This window comes from Neomonachus schauinslandi, chromosome 2 (assembly GCF_002201575.2).
Source record: "Neomonachus schauinslandi chromosome 2, ASM220157v2, whole genome shotgun sequence".
NCBI classification, from domain to species: domain Eukaryota; kingdom Metazoa; phylum Chordata; class Mammalia; order Carnivora; family Phocidae; genus Neomonachus; species Neomonachus schauinslandi.
The window spans coordinates 151,716,271-151,738,019 of record NC_058404.1 but is presented as its reverse complement, the minus strand read 5'-3'; positions in this window follow the sequence as shown (position 1 = coordinate 151,738,019).

The window sequence follows — 21,749 nt, the reverse complement described above, 5'->3', positions numbered from 1 at the left end:
TTTGTATAAAATTCTGTTCCATAGCAATTTTATGTTTATAATTTATTAGGTATTAATTATGGCTTAATAACCTTCCTGATTTTATAAATTTTGTACGAAATTTAGTAACTTTTCTTCTTTTGTCTTACATTAGAGTAGGTAATATTTTTGTATGCAATTAAATGAAAACTTTACTTCATTTAAGAAACGGTTATTTTCTTTTTTTAAAAAAAGCTTTTATTTATTTATTTGACAGAGAGAGTGAGAGAGCACAAGCAGGGGGAACAGCAGAGGGAGAGGAAGAAGCAGGCTCCCCGCCAAGCAGGGAGCCCGATGCGGGGCTCGATCCCAGGACCCTGGGATCATGACCTGAGCCGAAGGCAGACGCTCAACCATCTGAGCCACCTAGGCGCCCCAGAAATGGTTATTTTCTGAAAAGGCTTACTGAAACTTCACACACAATGCATGATTAAAACATTTCTGATGTATCTACAAATATGTGTCATGGTAGAAATGTTAGAAAATAAGCACTATTTGATTACCCAGGCCCTATTTTCCTGGAATTTGGCCATTATCTTCTAATGTCTAGAGGAGGACAAAAAAAGTGAAGATATCAGTGTATATATCACAATAAAATAAAATACTTAGCACTCTAAAATTGTCTTCAAACTTTGCTTGGCATGGATGTTGGACATTGAAGAGCAAAACTTTCCTTCCATTTCTCAAATAGGCTTTGCATAAGGGCTATATGAAGGTGCACTACTCTGGCTAGGGATGTTTTATTTTATTTATTTATTTATTTTTAAAGATTTTATTTATTTATTCATGAGAGACAGAGAGAGAGGCAGAGGGAGAAGCAGGCTCCCAAGGAGCAGAGAGCCCGATGTGGGACTCGATCCCAGGACCCTGGGATCATGACCTGAGCCGAAGGCAGATGCTTTTTTTTTTTTTTTTTTTTTAAAGACTTTTATTTATTTATTTGAGAGAGAGAGTGAGAGAGAGAAAGAGCACAAGAGGGGGGAGCGGGAGAGGGAGAAGCAGACTCCCTGCCGAGCAGGTAGCCCGATGCGGGACTCGATCCAGGGACTCCAGGATCATGACCTGAGCCGAAGGCAGTCGCTTAACCAACTGAGCCACCCAGGCGCCCTATCGAAGGCAGATGCTTAACCATCTGAGCCACCCAGGCGCCCAAGGGATGTTTTATAAATAATACAAAGGACAAACTGGGTACTATCAATTTGAAGGTCTCCATCTACATAATATCAGCTGTATGAAAATGTATTAATATCTTAGTTTATAATTTTCTTTTTCTAAATTTTGAAAGAATTTTCTTATTTTGCTTTTAAAATTATTTAGACAAAAGTAATTTATGTCATTGCTTGTATTTTTTTATTTAACATTTTTTTGCATTTTTTAATTTTATTATGTTATGTTAATCACCATACATTACATCATTAGTTTTTGATGTAGTGTTCCATGATTCATTGTTTGCATATAACACCCAGTGCTCCATTCAATACATGCCCTCTTTAATACCCATCACCAGGCTAACCCATCCCCCCACCCCCTCCCCTCTAGAACCCTCAGTTTGTTTCTCAGAGTCCATAGTCTCTCAAGGTTAGTCTCCCCCTCCAATTTCCCCCCCTTCATTTTTCCCTTCCTACTATCGTCTTCATTTTTTTAACATATAATATATTATTTGCTTCAGAGGTACAGGTTTGTGATTCAACAGTCTTACACAATTCACAGCGCTCACCATAGCACATACCCTCCCCAATGTCTATCACCCAGCCACCCCATCCCTCCCACCCCCACCACTCCAGCAACCCTCAGTTTGTTTCCTGAGATTAAGAATTCCTCATATCAGTGAGATCATATGATACATGGCTTTCTCTGATTGACTTATTTCGCTCAGCATAATACTCTCCAGTTCCATCCATGTTGTTGCAAATGGCAAGATTTCATTTCTTTTGATGGCTGCATAATATTCCATTGTATATATACACCACCTCTTCTTTATCCATTCATCCGTCGATGGACATCTTGGCTCTCTCCATAGTTTGGCCATTGTGGACATTGCTGCTATAAACATCAGGGTGCATGTACCCCTTCGGATCACTACATTTGTATCTTTGGAGTAAAGACCCAGTAGTGCAATTGCTGGGTCATATGGTAGCTCTATTTTCAACTTTTTGAGGAACCTCCATACTGTTTTCCAGAGTGGCTGCACCAGCTTGCATTCCCACCAACAGTGTAAGAGAGTTCCCCTTTCTCCACATCCTTGCCAAGATCTGTTGTTTACTGACTTGTTAATTTTAGCCATTCTGACTGGTGTGAGGTGGTATCTCATTGAGGTTTTGATGTGGATTTACCTGCTGCTGAGCGATGTTGAGCACTTTTTCATGTGTCTGTTGGCCATTTGGATGTCTTCTTTGGAAAAATGTCTGTTCATATCTTCTGCCCATTTCTGGATTGGATTAGCTGTTCTTTGGGTGTTGAGTTTGGTAAGTTCTTTATAGATTTTGGATACTAGCCCTTTATCTGATATGTTATTTGCAAATATCTTCTCCCATTCTGTCGGTTGTCTTTTGGTTTTGTTGACTGTTTCTTTTGCTGGGCAAAGCTTTTTATCTTGATGAAGTCCCAATAGTTCATTTTTGCCCTTGCTTCCCTTGTCTTTGGCGATGTGTCTAGGAAGAAGTTGCTGAGGCTGAGGTTGAAGAGGTTGCTGCCTGTGTTCTCCTTTAGGATTTTATTTCTAAGAGTTAATATATATTCTAGGAATTCTTATGAATCAAGAACACTACCTCTCAAATTAAAAAATATATATAATCTTTCTTATAAAACAAAACACACTCTTATCATACCATCAATGATCATACTCCTTGGTATTTACCCAAAGGAGTTGAAAACTTATGTCCACACAAAAAAATACACAAAGGTACACTAAGCCTGGGTGGTTCGGTCATTGAGCATCTGGCTCTTGATCTCAGCTTAGGTCTTGATCTCAGTGTCGAGAGTTTAAGCCCTGCATTGGGCTCCACCCTAGGCATGAAGCCTACTTAAAAAAAAGAAAAAAAAAAGTGTGCACATGAATGTTTATGGTAGCCTTTCATAATTGCCCAAACCTGGAAGCAACCAAAATGTCCTTTGGGAAGTGAATGCATAAAAGACAGCGATATATGGGGCGCCTGAGTGGCTCAGTCGTTAAGTGTCTGCCTTCGGCTCAGGTGATGATCCCAGGGTCCTGGGATCAAGCCCCGCATCGGGCTCCCTGCTCTGCGGGAAGCCTGCTTCTCCCTCTCCCACTCCCCTTGCTTGTGTTCCCTCTCTCGCTGTGTCTCTGTTAAATAAATAAAAAATCTTAAAAAAAAAAAAAAGACAGCGACATATGGTTCCAAACAGTGGAATATTACTCAGTGCTAAAAAGAAATGAGCTATCAAACCATGAAAGGACATGGAAGAAACTTAAATGCCTATTATTCTCCTGTAAAGGAAAATCCCATATGATTCCAGCTAGATGACATTCTGGAAAAGGCAACTATGGAGACAGTAAACAGATCAGTGGTTGCCAGGGTTTGGGCAGGGGGCAAGGAATGAGTAGGTGGAGCACAGAGGATTTTTAGGATAGTGCACATATTCTATATAATATTATAATGATGGATATGAGTCACTATACATATGTTCCTGGAATACACAACACCAAGGTGAGCCCCAATGTAAATTATGGACTTTGAGTGATAAGGATGTATCAGTCTAGATTCATCAACTGTAGCAAACATACCACTCTACTGCACGATGCTCATAGTGGAGGAGATTGTGTCTGTGTTGGGACTGTGGCATATGGAAACTCTCTGTACTTTCTACTCAATTTTTCTGTGACTTTAAAACTGTCTTAACAACTAAAGTTTTTCATTGAAAAATACATAAGTAAAACTTCATGAATACAAAATTTTATAATTAATGAAGTTAATATGATGTTATTTCCATATATATTCAGTTAACCTTTTAGTTTTTCAATAAACTTTTTTTGAAGTTGAAAATACATATAAAAAGTACACATTATACTCTCTCAAATAAAAAAAAATACAATGTTTTTAAAAAGAAAAAAAATACACATTATAGTGTATACCTTAATGAGTATTTGTGACATATATATCAAAATTTAAATTATAGACTGCACAATATTGGCTCTACTTCACCAGCATATTCAAGGGTGTCTCTCCAGCATTCCTGCCATTGAGATCCTCTGGGAAAGAAGTTATATCAGGCTCATCTATGAATTCTGAGGGTCTGTATTTACAGGTATAGCAAACAATTCTTGGAAATGTAAGAATGAACAGACACAAAATAAACAATATGTTAATTATTAAAATCTCCTCTTAAACAATTGTCCTAAATAAGCTAGTATTAATTCTTAACCTGTTGTTCATAAACCTTTATAGTAGAGTATCAGTGGAATAGTAAGGAAAAAGTAGCATATCAAGAAAATTATTGGCATTATTTAGAATTGCCATATGGTAATAATGAAAAACAAAGCAACCTTAACTTGCTGTTATTATGGTATTTTAATCTCTACAGGGAGGGTACTCTCTTACTGCCTAAAATAGGGGTGAACCAGATCCACTGCCCATAACTCTGTTATGCCCCACTGGAGAGTGCCTACTCTTATGTACATAATTATTGCATATTTAATATGTTATCATCCCATATGACATATACTTTCATATTCTAGTTTCATTTTTACAACATGATCACTATAAATTAAAGCTTTCTTCATGACAAATAAACCTCAAGGTAAATTGGGAAAAATTGGAAAGTTATAGTTAGCAAACAGAAAGATTGGAATAAGTTATAAAAGTAGTGACTGTGATATTATAGTATTTTTGCTAGTCTTTTAGATAAAGACTTGCTTTGTGCCTTCCTCTCTCTGTCTCTCTCCCTCCCTCTCATTATAGTTCACAACGTTCTTTAGTATAAGCCTGGGCATGACCAAAACATGCAATGTTCCACCCCTTAAAAAAATATCCTTTGCAGTGGTGCCTGGGTGGCTCAGTGAGTTAAGTGTCTGACTCTTGATTTCAGTCCAGGTCATGATCTCATGGGTTGTGAGATCCAGCCTCATGTAGGCTCAGCCCTCTGTGGAAGTCTGCTTGAGATTCTCTCCCTCTGCCCCTCCCCGACTTGTGCATTCTCTCTCTCTCTCTCTCTCTCTCTCTCTCTCTCCCTCTCAAATCAATAAATAAATATTTAAAAAATATCCTTTGCAGTATTGCGTTTAAAAACAATAAAGATCAATGATAACTGTCATCAACAAGCTCCTCCTCTTATGTTCTATGTGCAGTCTTTTATTTATTTATTTATTTGGTAAAAACATGCAATCTTTACTATGTTTTATTGTAGGGTATTTAAAGAATAAAATTTGAAGTGTAGGTTTGACCAAGGGACATATTTGTAGGCAATCCAGTTAAAATCACCTTTCATATGACAATGCTTCTTGTTTTCCATTAAGAATGATTTTGCTCTTGAGAATTATTTATGGTCCTGGGGCGCCTGGGTGGCTCAGTCATTGGGCATCTGCTTTTGGCTCAGGTCATGATCCCGGGGTCCTGGGATCGAGCCCTGCATGGGGCTTCCTGCCTGGCGGGAAGCCTGCTTCTCCCTCTCCCTCTCCCATTCCCCCTGCTTGTGTCCTCTCTCTCGCTGTGTCTCTCTCTGTCAGATAAATAAATAAAATCTTAAAAAAAAAAGAATTATTTATGGTCCTAATGGCTGAAGACTACACATATAAAAAGCTTTCTTGAGTGTCATCCCAACACTTTTAAGCAATCAATTAATTTCATTATTTATGGGCTTATAAAGCTCATGGTCATGGTTCTTTGCTCTTTCTATGAAGTACCTAAAGGATTCAAGATGCTGTGGGTAAAATACTTTAGAGTAGTGGCTAAAGGTGTAGTGAAAGTAATCAGATATAATTGGGTTGAAACTTTGGTTCTTCAACTTATTAACTAGTGTTTTTTGCAAAATTTATCTAATTTCTGTATATATTAATTTGTTAAATATCTGCAAACTAAAGACAGTGTTAAAATACACTTCAGGCTTATTCTGAGAACTAAATAAACTGGTATTTATAAGATGCTTATATTAATGTCTGGTACACAAGAAGCATTCTATCAGTCTTCATTAATATCCGTCATGTACTTTTTACTGATATTTTTAGTCATTTTGACAGTGTGCAAAGAAGAAAGTTTAACAGCTGATTCAAGGGAGTGCAAAGAAGAAAGACCTGAAAATTATGCCTGAATATCTCTGTTTTTTTAGCTAATCCTACATAGAGGCAGGGCCAAAGGCTGCCATACCCTAATCAATGTCTAGGTCCACCATCAAACACTTTGTTTGGATCAAACAGAGACTAAAGACTTAACATCTTCCCTACAAATTATAGTCAAGGACAACTGTAACAATAAGTCTTACTTTTTCTACAAAGTTCTAGCAAGTTATGTTAATCTTCACTTCAATTTTAATTTAACATCTACTAACACTTGAAGACAAAAGATTGAAAAAGCTTTTCTTCCCTATCTGTTGGCTTAGCACAGTCTCCTAATTCAGCAACCATTTAAATAAATCAGGTAAAAAAATTGAGTAAGACGATAGTCCTTTCAACTTGCACTTGTATTTTTTTTTTTCTTACTGTGTTTTTTACTGCATGTTTGAAGCATTTTTTTTTTAAGTGCTCCCAACCTGGGAGCAGAAATGACAACATGGTGTGTTGGAAGGGATTAATGCCTGTCTGGAGAGCACAGTGAAACATGAGTACCTTCAGTGTCACCTGGGCAAACATTAATCAGTACCTCAGCACAGCCTGAAGTGACTTTTTGTGATAATAAAAAAGGAATTTTTCCCCAAAATGTATGTCAAAAATGTGTGTTGCAAGTATTTCTCTGGAAAGAAACAGTTTTTGATGAAAGCATTTTCTTTTTAGAGGAAATGAAACATTTTCTGATTTGACACACAGCATGTCAGTGCTGGGGTGGCTAGGAAAATATACCACTTATAACTCAAAAAATGAGTGGCAGTTGTAAATTATATCAAAGCCCATTACACAAAGAGAATGTTCTTCAAAGCTAGGTAATACCACATATATACATAAGGGTTATCAAAAACCCATTAAATTCGACCCTTTTAGGTTTTCCAGCTGAGATTAATTTCCCAACATAACATCCCCCTTTACAGAAAACCTTCCTTTCTCAGAAGCTCTTATTCTCATGGGACCTTTCCACCATTTCCCTGATAGCCAGGGGCTAACCAGCAATCCTTCACAATCTCGTAAGGCATTTCATTTAAATTTATATTGAGAAATTTATAGTCTTATTAAGTTGTCTTCCCCTGAGATTCATTTTGCCGTGTTTCATTGGCATGTCATTTTAAATAGGTGCCATTTAAAAGCTTGCCCCATATTTTTACAGGCCATACTACAATCAAATGAGGTTAAATCAAAACTTGAATGTATCCATGTGGATAGCCAAAGAAGATATTTTTCCAATACTTTGGTTTTGTATTACTTATTCACATGTGGTTCTTAAAGTTTCTGTGATCGATCAATATATGTAAGTCTAAATCTCATAATAAAGATAATGATTGTAAATGATTAATATTTGTGCCCATAGTAAAAAAACAACGTAGTCAATGACTTAATAATTTAATATTTTAACAATTTCAATATGGTCTACTTGATCACTTAAATGGTATTTCTTGATCCTGGTAATCATTTGAGGCATTTCTTTCTTCTTTTCCAAAGCCAGATGTTCAGTGGAAATCTGCAGACCCAGCAAAGATCCATAGCTCACCTCAGCTGTAATAATGAGTTTTGAAACTTCCAAATCTACATGTCCCTGAACAAATTATCTTTTCTTTATATTCTGGTGAAAAAGATCAAGCCCTTTTTGCAACAATGGAGATTTCTCAAATCTGATGTGTTAGGAATTTCCCTCCTTATGGGAGCTTTTGGAAGGAGTTCAAAAATCATAAATTTACAACAGAGACCCTTAGCAGTCATTCTTAGCAACAAAACTGTGCAGAAAAGGATGATGATAATGACTGTATTAGTTTGCTAGGGATGCTGTAACAAAGCACTACGAACTGGGTGGTTTAACACAACAGGAATTTATTATCTCACAGTTCTGGAAGCTAGAAGTTCAAAATCAAAGTGTCAGTAGGGCCATAATCTCTCCCATGACTCTTGGAAAGAAGACTTCCTTGCCTCTTCCTAGCTTCTGGAGGTGGCCAACAACACTTGGCGTTCCATAGCTTGTAATCACAAAAGCCCAACCCTCCAATTTCTCCCTCCCTTTCTTTCTCTTCTCCTCTCCCTCCCTTCCTTGCTCTCTTTCTCACTCTCTTTTTGTTTTCACTGAATCTTCCCGGGTGATCAAGATTATAACATTAGTAGAAGAGGTTATATGTGAGTAAGGAAACGTAAAAGAAATAGTTGGTGTAGCCAAAAGACATGGGAACATAGAAATTGAAGACTGAATAAACTTTGACATCAAGTAACCGTAATGTTGAGCACACCAATTAATCACCTTAGGACTCAGGTTGCTCATTTATAAAATAATAAAAAAAAAAAGGATTATTCAATTATTGGACACATGAAGCATGTATATTTCTAGAAGATATATGGAGATGCCAGCAGAAAAATAATGTTTATTTAAAAATCGCTAGTAAATTGGTAGCAAAGTAATGTAATTAAGCCCACTTAATAAATTTCATATGTATGTCCTGAAGTAATTATCTGCTCTGTTTTGACCCAGACAGATATATCAAAATGAAAATTGGAAGATAAAACTCAGTAAACTGTGGAAAGAGTAGTGATCTCCAAACTAAAAAGTGTAATTTAAAGCATACATAAATTAAATTTGGAGGATAACTTATTTATTTTGGTTATCTTATTATTCCAATCAGTGGTTTTGAATGTCTGTAATCATTTGAGAATGTTTAAGCTCATTTTTAATATAATTTAAGGTTTTGTTTACTTGAATTTTTGAAAAGGAAATCAATGTTCCCCCGAAGTTTTCTGGTACCAATATTTACAATTTTTTGAGTGAATATGGGTGTAAAAAGAGTACCCAAAAAACTACGTAGTACATTAAGGGAGCATATTTATTGAGGGTCTACTACAGATACCAATCTTTGTTAACCAATCTCTGTTAGGAGATTTGCACATACAATTTACACTTTACCGAAGTTCCATAAGTGGTATGAGATTACTCTAAATATATACACAGAGAAACTGAGGTTTAAAGAGCTGAGTACTTATTAAAAATATATAGCTTGAAAAGGAGGAAAGTGAACAACAAATTCTGGTATAGCTGAATCCAAACCTCATGTTCCCTCACCATAAAGGTACCATACCAAACAACAGGCAAAATGTATCCACCACTGTCCTTGCCCTCAAGTTGTTTGCAATGTTCATTGAGAAAAACCATGTACTCAAAAAGTTACTCTTTCACTTTTCTCCATGGGTTACCATCCTAACCAGAGTCACCATCACCTGGACATGAACTGTTACAATAGGCTACCAGGCAGGTTTTTATCTAATTAACCCTTTTTCTTCTCCAATCCATTCCCTACAGAATAGCCACAGTGTTTTTTTTTTTCAAATATATGAGTATAATTACTGCACTTCAATGTTTTAAAATTCTGTAATGACCTCTCAATGCTCTTAGAATAAAATCCTATATGATATGACCAAGACTTCCCTCTCTAATCTCTTCATGAACATCTTCCTCACATCACTTAAGCTGAGTAAAAATTTTAAAAAGCTTAGTGTTTTCACGTGTGCTATTTTTGTTGTTGTTGTTGTTGTTGTTTCACCTGGACAGCTCACTGAGGAATAGCATCTATATATCTTCCAGGATTCAGCTTACATGTCATTTGTGCAGGTAAGTTAATCTTTTCCTTTTCAACATGTTTGATTCTAGGTTAATTTGTGTTTACTATCAATCTCCCTCCCTATATCATAATCCCCTGAATAGGAAACCCATGAATTTTATCTATCTTATTTACTGCAGTGACCACTGTACTTGGAATAGAGTCAGTGCTCATTCATTCAACAAACTTTTGTTGAATGTCTACTCAGTGCCAGGCATAATTTTAGATTTTAGAATATATTAGTGAAAAAATAGACAAAAATTTCTTCATTCATAAAGCTTCAACACAGTGTACAAAAGAAAGATAGTATACAATAAATACAATAAATATATAAATGTGTGGTATTTTAGAAACTGATGAGTGCTATGAAAATAGAGAATAAGTTCATGAGTATAAATAAGGAAAGCATTGTAATGTTAAGTGGGTGGGTAGGATTGACCTCATTGAGAAAGAAATGAAGTGCTTAATAAATATTTTTCAAAAGAATGTATGAACCTTAAGAAAGAACAGTTTAACAAATGCCCCAACAGATGCACAATATTGTCATGAAAATTTACGGAAAATAAATATATCAATAAGGGATAAACCAAGAATGGCTTTATAAAGGAAGTGATATTAGAGCTACATTTTGAAGAATGTGTAAGCTTGAGAGATTGAGATAAAACATGAATTATTGGTAAAGACTTTCAGTAAAAATAACCATAATGGGCAAATATGAGAAAATATACAGATACTCAAGGACTGCTAAGTTTGACTGGTCTAGGAGTGATTACAAGAAAGAACTCATAATGCTTGTCAAAAGGTCCATTAATACCTGATTGTTTAGAGCCTAAAGGTTATAAAAAGATTTAAAAAAAGACAAAGTTGAATACTGTAAGCAGTAAGAATAATTAGGCAATTATTTGGAGGTGTTTATTTTTATGGCATGTCAGTAAGTAGTGAAGGCCCTGATGTTGTTTAAGAAACTAAATAAGTCCCCCACCCGCCCCACAAGAAATGAAACAACCCAACAAAAAGGTGATAATAATTTAGATGAGGGTATGGCAATTTACCAGAAAGCAAAATTTATAGGTTTTGGCAAGTATTAGGATACGTGATGTGACAAACTTAGAAAAGTAAGACATGACTTCTAAGTATTAATTCTAGGTGATTTTAATAAGGCAGATGTCAGTTACTAAGAGTGATGTTGAGAAAAAGAGCTCATTTGTGGGAAAATGACAAATTTTGATATGATTACTATAAATGTGCCATGTCATTGTGTATCTAGTTCATTATCTTCAGCATCCTATGCAATCCAATCATAGAACTTGCAAAAAGGATTGTGATATATACACTTGTTCATTGCCTTCAACTACCATCTCTGTAACTAAGAGGCTGATGAAATATCTCAGAGAAAAAAAAAATGTAAAGAGAGTAAGGACTTAAAAGAAAAATCTAAAGAATACATATTGGATTAGGAAAAGAATACTGTAATAAGGAAGAAGAAATGTCAGAGATGAATAAGAAAAAAGTGGTCTATGAAATAAGAAAACTAGAAGTATGTAGATTAGGAAAGCTGAGGAATGAAATAATGTTAAAAATAAAAGATAATTTAAATACTACAGAAAAAAACAAGAACTAAAGAATGGTCATTGATCATTTTGGAGATAATAAGGACATTTATTACTTTGAGAGGAATGTTTTTGAAATATGGATTGGGATGGTAAGGGCAGTCTTTTGTGATGTATTAAGGACTGACTGTATTAATACTTGAGAAGAAAACAGAAATAAAACCTACAGACTGTCCTGTTAAGACGGACAAGAGATAATTAAATAGTTCATAGCAGGTAGTTGAATTCAGAGAAATTATTTTGAATTTAGTCTAAGGAAGAAGTGGAGATGGTTGTACTTAGAGGCAGAGAAAGTAAAGGACAGAGAGAAAGAGAAAAGAGAATTTTTTTTTTTCTGGAAAAGAAAAGAAATAATGGAAACATGATGTAAGGTGAAAGGAATACCTTTGGGGGGGAGGATACATCTGAGAGCAAAAGAAGACAAAAAGAAGAGAATGGAACAGAAGTTTGCTTGCTTGTTTGTTTGTTTAGAATAGAAGAGAAGCTTAAAGATGAAATGTAGATGAAATATTATGATAGAGAGTGAAGAACATATGAGGCAGAATTGGGTACAAACTGGCATACCCAGGAATAGAAGGTTCCTGAAGATCAAACACCCCAAGGAGCCAGGGAGGCAATCAAGAGTCAGAAAGGCATTGAATCAAGCAAAGATCAGAGGACAATATAGGCATATATTTGGCATTGACTAGATTTGGCAAGAGTCGACAGAGACCTATAATAGGAAGTAAAGTTCATGGCATTTTCTAGTTAACAGAACACTAGAAGGTAGATAGGACCTTGGTCCCAGGGAAACTGGTAGTTGCAGATAGACCCCTCAAACATCGGTGAATGTGACAGAGCCATTCCCTAAAACAGGTGAAAATGACCAGAACAAGGCTAGCATTTATTAACTGGAAACCACAAGTTAGATTACAAGAAACATCAATTCTCATTTGCTTTTAGGACTCCTCATAGCTTTAGACACTTATTTCTCCAGTGTGATAATGGGATTTTCTATCATGTCAGTGGTAAGGTCTATAGCTACAGTTTGTAATATGGCAATTCCATATGCAAAAAATAGGTAAGACTCAGAAGAAGATGACCAATGGTTTGATTATATCAAGCAACAGTGCAGATTTCCTTGGTTCCAAATCCAAAGAGCATAGTTTGTTTGTTTCATTATCCCCTCTCAGGTTCTTCATGGAAATGTTTGAAAATACCTGTCGCTTTACTCTCAGTGATCTCTATTATCCCCCCCCCTTTTTTTTTAATTTGCCTCAGGATTATAAAACTTAGATATCATCACTTATTTAGGTAATACTTAGGTACCAACATTGGGTTCTTCTCCATAAATCAAATGTCTTTAGTAAAAGAAGATTGTTTTTGAGAATTAATATATTAATTGAAACACCTTATACTATACTGCCATTCCCTTAAAAAGGATTTTGATCTATAATTGGGTGGGCACCAAGATCTGTCAAAAAGAGCCTATTTTATTTTTTTAAATTTTTTAATATTATTTATTTTCATTATTTCAAGCTTTTATTTAAATTCTAGTTAGTTAACATATAATGCAGTATTATTCGTTTCAGGGGCAAAATAAGCAGGTTAAGGAGAAACGTGGTTTGTTTGTTCAATTATTTTTATAATGAATAGTTCAGTGTTTTAAAACCTAACATGTGTTTTCTTTACCAAATACCCTAGTGGCCTGAAAGAGCTAATATCATTTTGAATATGGACAAATAGAAAAAATAAGCATGATGCATCCAAAGAGTATAGTTTTGTGGAATGTTGTAGTAATAACTGGCTGCTTGTCAATAGGATCAGAACGCACAGACAGTAGCAATTTCTAATGTCTGATCATTATCAAAAGAGAATGACAGAAGTTAACATGGAAATGTAGTCCTAATTTATTGATGATAACATCTTTGAGAAGGCTAACCATGGGGTCTTTTCTTGGTATCTATAGTGAAGAGATGACAAAAATTGATAGAATAGTGGATTTTGTCCATGGATGGACAGAGATGTTGAAGTTTAAGAGCAGGCAGAAGTTTTAAGTCTGAAGGGAGTAATTCAGAAAATAGACAAGAGAGACTCTGGACCCCGGGAAACAATCTGAGGGTTTCAGAGGGGAGGAGGGTGGGGGGAGGGTGTAACAGGGTGATGGGTATTGAGGAGGGCATGTGTTGTGATGAGCACTGGGTGTTATACTTAACTAATGAATCATTGAACACTACATTAAAAACTAATTATGTACTGTACAGTGGCTAACTGAACATAATAAAAAAAAAGTACAGTAAGAAAGAAGTACTAAATACCAGGCATTCTTCTATATACTGGATAGAGACCAATATACAGAAGAAAAAGTCCCTGTAATCATGGCAGTTAAATTCTAATGTGGAAAGACGACAATTAGAAAGAAACTATTGGGCAAAGAAATCAGATAATGGTAGGTACTGTGGAGAAAAATATGCAGACTAAGGGTTAAGGAGTCAGAGTGGAGTTGGGGGGCTGCTATTTTGTTTTGGGCAAGCAGAGAAGGCCTTGCTGATATGGGGATAATAGGAGAAACCTGAAGAAAGGGAAAAGTGAACTGTTTTGAGAGAGAAATGTTTCAGAGAGAGAAGAAAACAAAGGCTTAAGGCAGGACCTCAGGTATGTTCTGAGACATGGAGTAGAGGAATCTGGAGGAAAGGAAGAGGCAGAGAAGTTCAGGTCAGAAGAAGCCTTGCCAGCCACTTAAGACTAGTACTTCTGTGTGCAGTAGAATTTCTTCACATTGGAGAGTTTTGAGAAGATGGTTGAGATATGGTGACTTTCATTTTGAATTCACTGTTGCTTTTATAGGAAGGAACAAGAGTATGAGAAGGAAAACCAGCTAGAAAGCAACTGTAATAATCTAGATGAATGATGATAGTGTTTGCACCACGGTGGGTATGTGAGAAGCCAGATATAATTTAAAGCTTGAGCTAAAAAGATTTGCTGGTGGATTTTACAGGGGGTTTTGAGAAAACAAGTAGTTCTGGATAACTACAAGGTTTTGCAGGGAGCATTTGAAGGAAAGCAATATCCATATACTGAATCATTCAAAATTAAAACTCTAATCCCTGATTTAATTTTGAAGGTTCCTTGTGGATTAGTAACTTTCATATTTAATTACCACCATTTTAGTTAAATTTCAGGAGGGAGTAAGGATAAATAAGCATTTTCAGTCCTCCTTGTTTAATGAAATCTCCAACAATACATTTTCTACTTACTATCTACCTGAGATGTGTGTGAAACTTGTTTGGTTTATTAAATTAATGCAAACAACAAAATTAATGATGCAAAATTTTCCAAGAAACAAATCTATATTGGGTTTTATTCAAGTTATTTAAAAGATCCCTATCTAAATATGTCTTATGATAATGTTTAAAGTCATTTTTTCAAGTTATCATTTTAAAGCTTATCTCCCAGTTTTATTTTGCTTAAATTTTTACCTCTTAGTTACACTGGGGAGAGAGTAGAGAAGGAGCAAAGAATAAGTCAATAAATCAGAGTTTAAAGAAGGATTAAGGACACACTTTTGCATAGACTTTTAAGTGTATATTTAATGGCAGCTCTTATTCAGTTTCTGACCTCCTATTGATAGGGCTACTTTTATATAAAATAAAAGAATATAAGAAAACTGCAGTTCAAACTATGTGCCTCGCAGTGATGGATGAGTATATGTGCTCCAATACTTCAGGGATGGATTAAGCTATTGAAAAAGCACTCAACACTGGCTAAAGAACAGTAATGTATGTGAAATTCTACAGTTAATGCATCATTAAATAATTTGCTACAACTGATTTATAGGCACAATATAGTACACTGTGTCAAGCAGTGCAATGTAATAAATGGTATCAAAAAATATACTCCCCCAACTTTTGTTATAATCAGTCTTTTGAGTTTAGTTTAGCACTTATCTGAGTACCAAAGTCATCTCATTTTCCCCTTGGTAATATCCACAGTCTAGTGGCTTTTGGCTATTGGCCTACATTTGCTGAATCCTGTAGTCTCAAGGAAATTAGCTGATTTACAACAAAGGACTAAGAAAAATGTCCAGTCTGCTGATGGCAATAGCAACCAGTAGACTTTTCCTAGTTAGAGTACTAACAGTGGAATCTAACTCTTGTTGCAGAAACTAAAATCTAAGGAAACTGACCTTAACTTATAAATTTTTATTGGTTACCTGACAACTAGCTTTTGCCACCATAACAAACCATCCAACTCATTTTGGCTTCCATAACTCAAGACTCTGTGGATTAATAATTTGAGTTGTGCTCTGCTGAGCAATCTCTGCTCATTGAAGTGCCTCCATTTCTGCATGTTGGATGACTGTTGGTTGGGGAAAATGGGGCTGGCAAATGGGATAAAGTATTTGCTGAGCCCCATGTTTCTCATCACCAGTAAGCTAGCCCAAGCTTCTTCACATGAAAATGGTTACAGTGCTTCCGAGAGCAGCAAGCACAGGCAAACCTCATGAGCCAGACCTCTTAGGTCTGTTTTGATCATGCTTATTAATGTGGCATCATTAAAGTAAGTCATGGGAGGCACTCAAAGGTACATGACAAGGGGATCTGGTTATAGGGAGAGTTTTTGAATTTGCTAGAGCAATCATAACCAAGTACCACAGACTAGGTGGCTGAAACAACAGAAATGTATTTCCTCACAGTTCTGGAGTCTAGAAATCTAAGATCAAGGTGTTAGCAGGGTTGGTTTCTTCTGACACCTTCTCTCCTTGACTAAATAGATGGCCATCTTCTTCCTCTGTCTTCATGGTATTCCTTCTGTATGTGTTTGTGTTCTAATCTCCTCTTATAAGGACACCCATCAACATAGGGCCCGCCCATATGAACTTATTTTACCTTAATTACCTATTTAAAGGCCTTTTCTAAAATACAGTCACATTCTGAGGTACTGGGAGTTAAGACTTCAACATATGGATTTTTGAGGTACACAGTTCAGCTGTAACAGAGGGAAAGAAACTGTGGCAATTTTTCTTTTCACTTTAACTTTCATTCCTCATTAATTGATCTAGGACAATGTATATGAATACCAGGCAAATACCTCTGAGGATGAAAAATCACTTTTTAATAACAGAATATTTCTAATGTTAGAGATCAAATGTTAGATGAAGGCAGGGACTCTTGATCTAGACATGACTGACATTTTGACCAAATAATTCTTTGTGGTCCTGTGCAGGGTAGAATATTTACCAGCATCCCTGACCTCTACTCCCTAGAGGCCAGGAGCACCCTTTCACCAGTCATGACAAACAAAAATGTCTCCAGATATTGACAAACATTCTCAGGGAAGTAAAAACTTCCCCCAGTTGAGATTACTGGGTTAAGAGATAAATTCTAAGCAGGAGAAAAATCATTTCTTAAACTGATATTTAAGTTAATAGGAAGAAATAAGATACGAACTTTAGCATCTGCTACTATATTTTTCTGAAAATAAATTGATTTATCAGATTTTATATTTTCTACTTTCAAAAACAGATTTATATGAAGATGACACTGAGAACATACCCATTTTGAACCCAACAGAACATACTTGCTAAGATACAGGTGAGAGTGCACAGTGAAATTTCCTTAGAGCTCTGACCACAAAACAAAGATGAGCTTCAATCTTTTAAGATTTACAGTTTTTACCTAGTCAGGAAAAGAAGAACAAAAATGTCAATGAAACATTAAAACATGAAAACATTTTTTAAATAAGTGAATGAAAACATTAAAAGCACTTTTGCCAATAAGTATAAATGAGTTGCCCTTCTCTTAGTAAAAAGAAAATATTTTTGTTTAATATAAGAAATAAAATCTAATGATATGAGCCTCAAAATAGCACATCTGTATCTATATTTCATAAAATATTAGTAAAATATATTATTTAAATACAAAGAAAAATGGAAGAGGCAATTCTAATCTCAGGCATAATACATTTCAAAATAAAAATCAGTTGATTATGTAACAAAGTGATTTAACATAAACATGCATATTAAAATTAAAAAGGTTTATATAGACCCTTATATGTAAAATTACATGTAGATAAATTCAAGTCAGTATAGAATATATCAAAACTTCATTTTACTTTGAGCTATTGTTTTATCACTAGAAGTTATTGACAGATAAGTAGATAAAAATGTATTAAGTACAGAATATTTGGATAATGTAAGTAATATAATTGAATTGTGTTTGTATGCATTTAAATTAAGATTTGGTTATAGATACCTAAATGTTAGATAAAAATTTGTATCCTAAAATTAATGTACCTTTTCTAATGCCTATAAAATATTACAGATATATCCTATAATTGATAAAAATGATACAGGATTTAGTTTCTGGTCACAATTTAATAGATTTAGAAACTCACTATTGAAGAGTTTTAAAATATTAACAAAAACCTCCCATTTAGTTTAGTACCAGTCTATTGAAGACTAGGTGAGAAACATAAATAATTCTATAATATCTGTGAAGGCAATAATAAGCCAAAAAAAATAAAATTTTGGAGAGAATCTTAGCTAAATACAGTATAAATGGACCTAGAATGAAAAATACTTTAATTCTGATCTTTCTAAGTATCACGCTACAAAAAGTTGTTACTTGTCACTTCTACTATAAATATTTTTTTTTTTGCCCTCACCTTTTGTGTTCAACTGCCAAAATGTATGTGAACCTTTCCTTGACACTTTTTTTTTTCCTTCTTAAGTATATTTGGCTGTAACTTCACTAAGTCTTTCATCTGTTGCATTCTATTTGTGATTGCAAAATATTTCAACATACTAACCACAGTATTACCTATACCCTGTCCTTGCATTCACCAAATGCCTTCATTTGGGTACTGAAGATTCCTCAACCCATTTCTAAGTACAAATAGCCAGACATGAATTATTTACTGTTTTGTGGGGAAAACACAATTATGAAGCAGGGAAAAGGGAAATAAATTCTTGATAATTAACTTTTAAAAGATGTGCACATAAGTTTTGGACTAAAAATTTGGATGTATCCTTGGTCAGCATATTTTTCTCTGTTCAGACCTCATTGACCACAGAAGGAGAGAAAGGAAGGACCACACAACAGGAGCACAAGACTCCTCATGAGCAAACGCAGTCTTTCTCCATTAAGAATCAACAGTCAACAGAAGCCAACATGATGCCTGGTCATTTGATTTTTAGGTGTCACACTTTGGATAGATAATCCAAGACATTTGAAATCACCTGGGAATTAAAGATCGGGATCTAGAAACCTAGAAACATTTTGGTGGCTTGGAAAGTCTCCTGCATCTGACTAAGATTCGCTACATGGAATATAGCCAGAAAAAAAAAAAAAAAAAAAAAGGGGAAAACACTTTTGCTTTTTTTTATTTTAGTCATGTGTGAAGTTCCCTTTGGTTGACTTGTATGTTAGAATACCTTGTTTTGTCTAAGTCAGACATCTTGAATCAGATTTGGCAAGGAGGACATCTCATTGAGTTCATAAATGTATGTCAAATATCTCAGATTTATGTATTTTACAGTGAGGTCTATAATATTTAGACACTAGTTGCAAGTCAATCAAAGCGGGTATGTAATTGTGGAAGTCAGAATAACGCTAAATTCTTGGCCCAGGAACGGATTGGACTACTTCATCACAGGTATACAACAAGGGATTGTGCATAAATCATCACCTCCTGCACCACCACAATGATCTACTGTGAGATTGAAAGGAATTGAAAAATAAGGTGCCTGGAACATTGTCTTACACATACTTATAAGCTACTACTACTATTATCAATTCTAATTAGCAATAAAGTAATACATTTCAAATGGAATATTAAATAACAACTAATAATTCTAGTAGAGAAAAAAATAATAGTTACATGATTATGAAAGTCAAAATCATTAGTGAAAAAGCAAAAAAAAAAAAGAAATAGTTTCCCTTCTGGGTAGTAGTCTGAACTATCTGAGATTGAAATTTCCCACATTATTTCAGTGGATATTTAGGGGCACACAAAGCCATCCTTGACTCCTATAGACATTAGGTGTGTTCATCTGTTTTTCATCACTGGAAAGAAGACTGAATCAGAGTGCTGCTCTTACCTCTTGTTAAAGGAAAATTTGGGGAAATTTCCCCCATCTGGATACAGCTCCTTTCAGGAAATGAGCATTAGCTTATTTATATACATATATATACACACACATATATATACACATATATATACAAAAAAAAATATATATATATATATTTATATACAGCAGGGGGAAGGGTAGAGGAGTAGGGGGAGGGAGAATCTCAGGCAGACTCCCTGCTGAGTGTGGAGCCCAATGTGGGGCAGGATCTCACGACCCTGAGATCATGACCTGAGCCAAAACCAAGAGTTGGGCACTTAACCAACTGAGACACACAGGCGGCCCACTGATAAGTGTTGATTTCATAAAATATACTAATGTCCTGATATGGAGAACACTTAAAATTCACAAGAAAAGAACTTGGAAGATCGTATGAACAGAGAGAACATATTAAAATAACAACAACCATATCTTTTTTTTTTTAAAGATTTTATTTATTTATTTGACAGAGAGAGACAGTGAGAGAGGGAACACAAGCAGGCAGAGTGGGAGAGGGAGAAGCAGGCTCCCCGCTGAGCAGAGAGCCCGATGTGGGGCTCGATCCCAGGACCCTGGGATCATGACCTGAGCTGAAGGCAGACGCTTAATGACTGAGCCACCCAGGTGCCCCAACAACCATATCTTATAGCACACAATTTTTCATAACTGGAGAAATACAAATTTAAATAATAAAAGATATCACTGTTTTTTACCTCTCAAATTGGCAAAAGCAATGGTTAAAAGGACCATAATACTCAGCTTAGAACTTATGGGGGAAAATGTTCACACATTGAAGATAGGATTTTTTTTTTTTTTTGATAGGACAATTTGGCCATGTCTATCAAAATAGTATGTTTGATGTAATTTCAATATTCATAATATATCCTACAAATATACTTATGAATTAACAAAAATATATGTAAGTGATGTGGTTTGCAACATTGTATATATATGTATATACAATATGCATATATACATATATATAATATTCATACATAGTATATACATATATGTATGTGTGCATATATATATACACACACACACACACACAGAAAAGTAATAGGAGATAACATGAATGACCTCAAAAGGTAGCATATGAAGGAATTAACATTATATCCATAAAATTGAGTGACATGAAATATTAAAGAGAACAAGGTATAGTTAATTATGTGAATAAAGCTATCTATTCAAAATATATTTTTAAATGAAAAAGGCCTAGTTCCTAAGGAAAACTGAGACTTTAGTTGGGGGCATGCTGGTCTAAATCATTGTTTTAAAAAACAAATGTTTGTGGAAAAAAAATGTTTGTGGGAAAGGTGCATACAATTTCCTGGGAGATCTTTAAAAATTAAGGTTCCTGAGACCCACCCCAGACCTGTTTAATTAATAGATGAGATTAAAGAAATTGTATTTTGAATGGCTCCACAGTATAGAATAAATGCATTCTAAACTTTGTAGATCTGAGGACAAAGGTAAGGGAGGGAATGGAAAAGAGAGGGAATCACATAGGTCTTCATAATTATTATACAGTTCTAAAAAATAATAATTGAGAAAAATATAAGGTGCTGTCTTTTTACTGACTCGAGGCATCTGTTAATTAAAATTAAGAAATAAGACTTCCTTTAGTTGAAAGCAATGCCTTGTCTTAAATACTTTCATTTCAAATGAAACAATTACAATAAAAAAAGGCAACAAAAGTCTGCAAAATACACTTTTTGTGAGATTTATTTAATAGTTCACTACTTATAATTTCCTTGATTGTGGCATAGTTGGGGTTTTAGATTAATTTTTCATAGTCATGGAATTCTTTGATTTTATTATGGAGAGCGCCAAGTATAGACATAGTTAATATGGATGTCATGATTCTATCATTATTGGTTGGCAAGATCTTTAGGTATGCATTTAAATGTTCTTTTACATTAACCTCACTAATTTTTATCATTACTTGTTTCTTTTATTTCCCTAACTGATTCTCTGTGATTTTACAATGCACTGATCAGTTTATAAATCATGTCTGAGAATCAACAATCACTGATAAAAGTGATAAAAGGTAAAAGTTCTTTTATATAATAATGTTTTGGAGTCATGTTTTCCTCTTTCTTTCTTTCTTTCTTTCTTTCTTTCTTTCTTTCTTTCTTTCT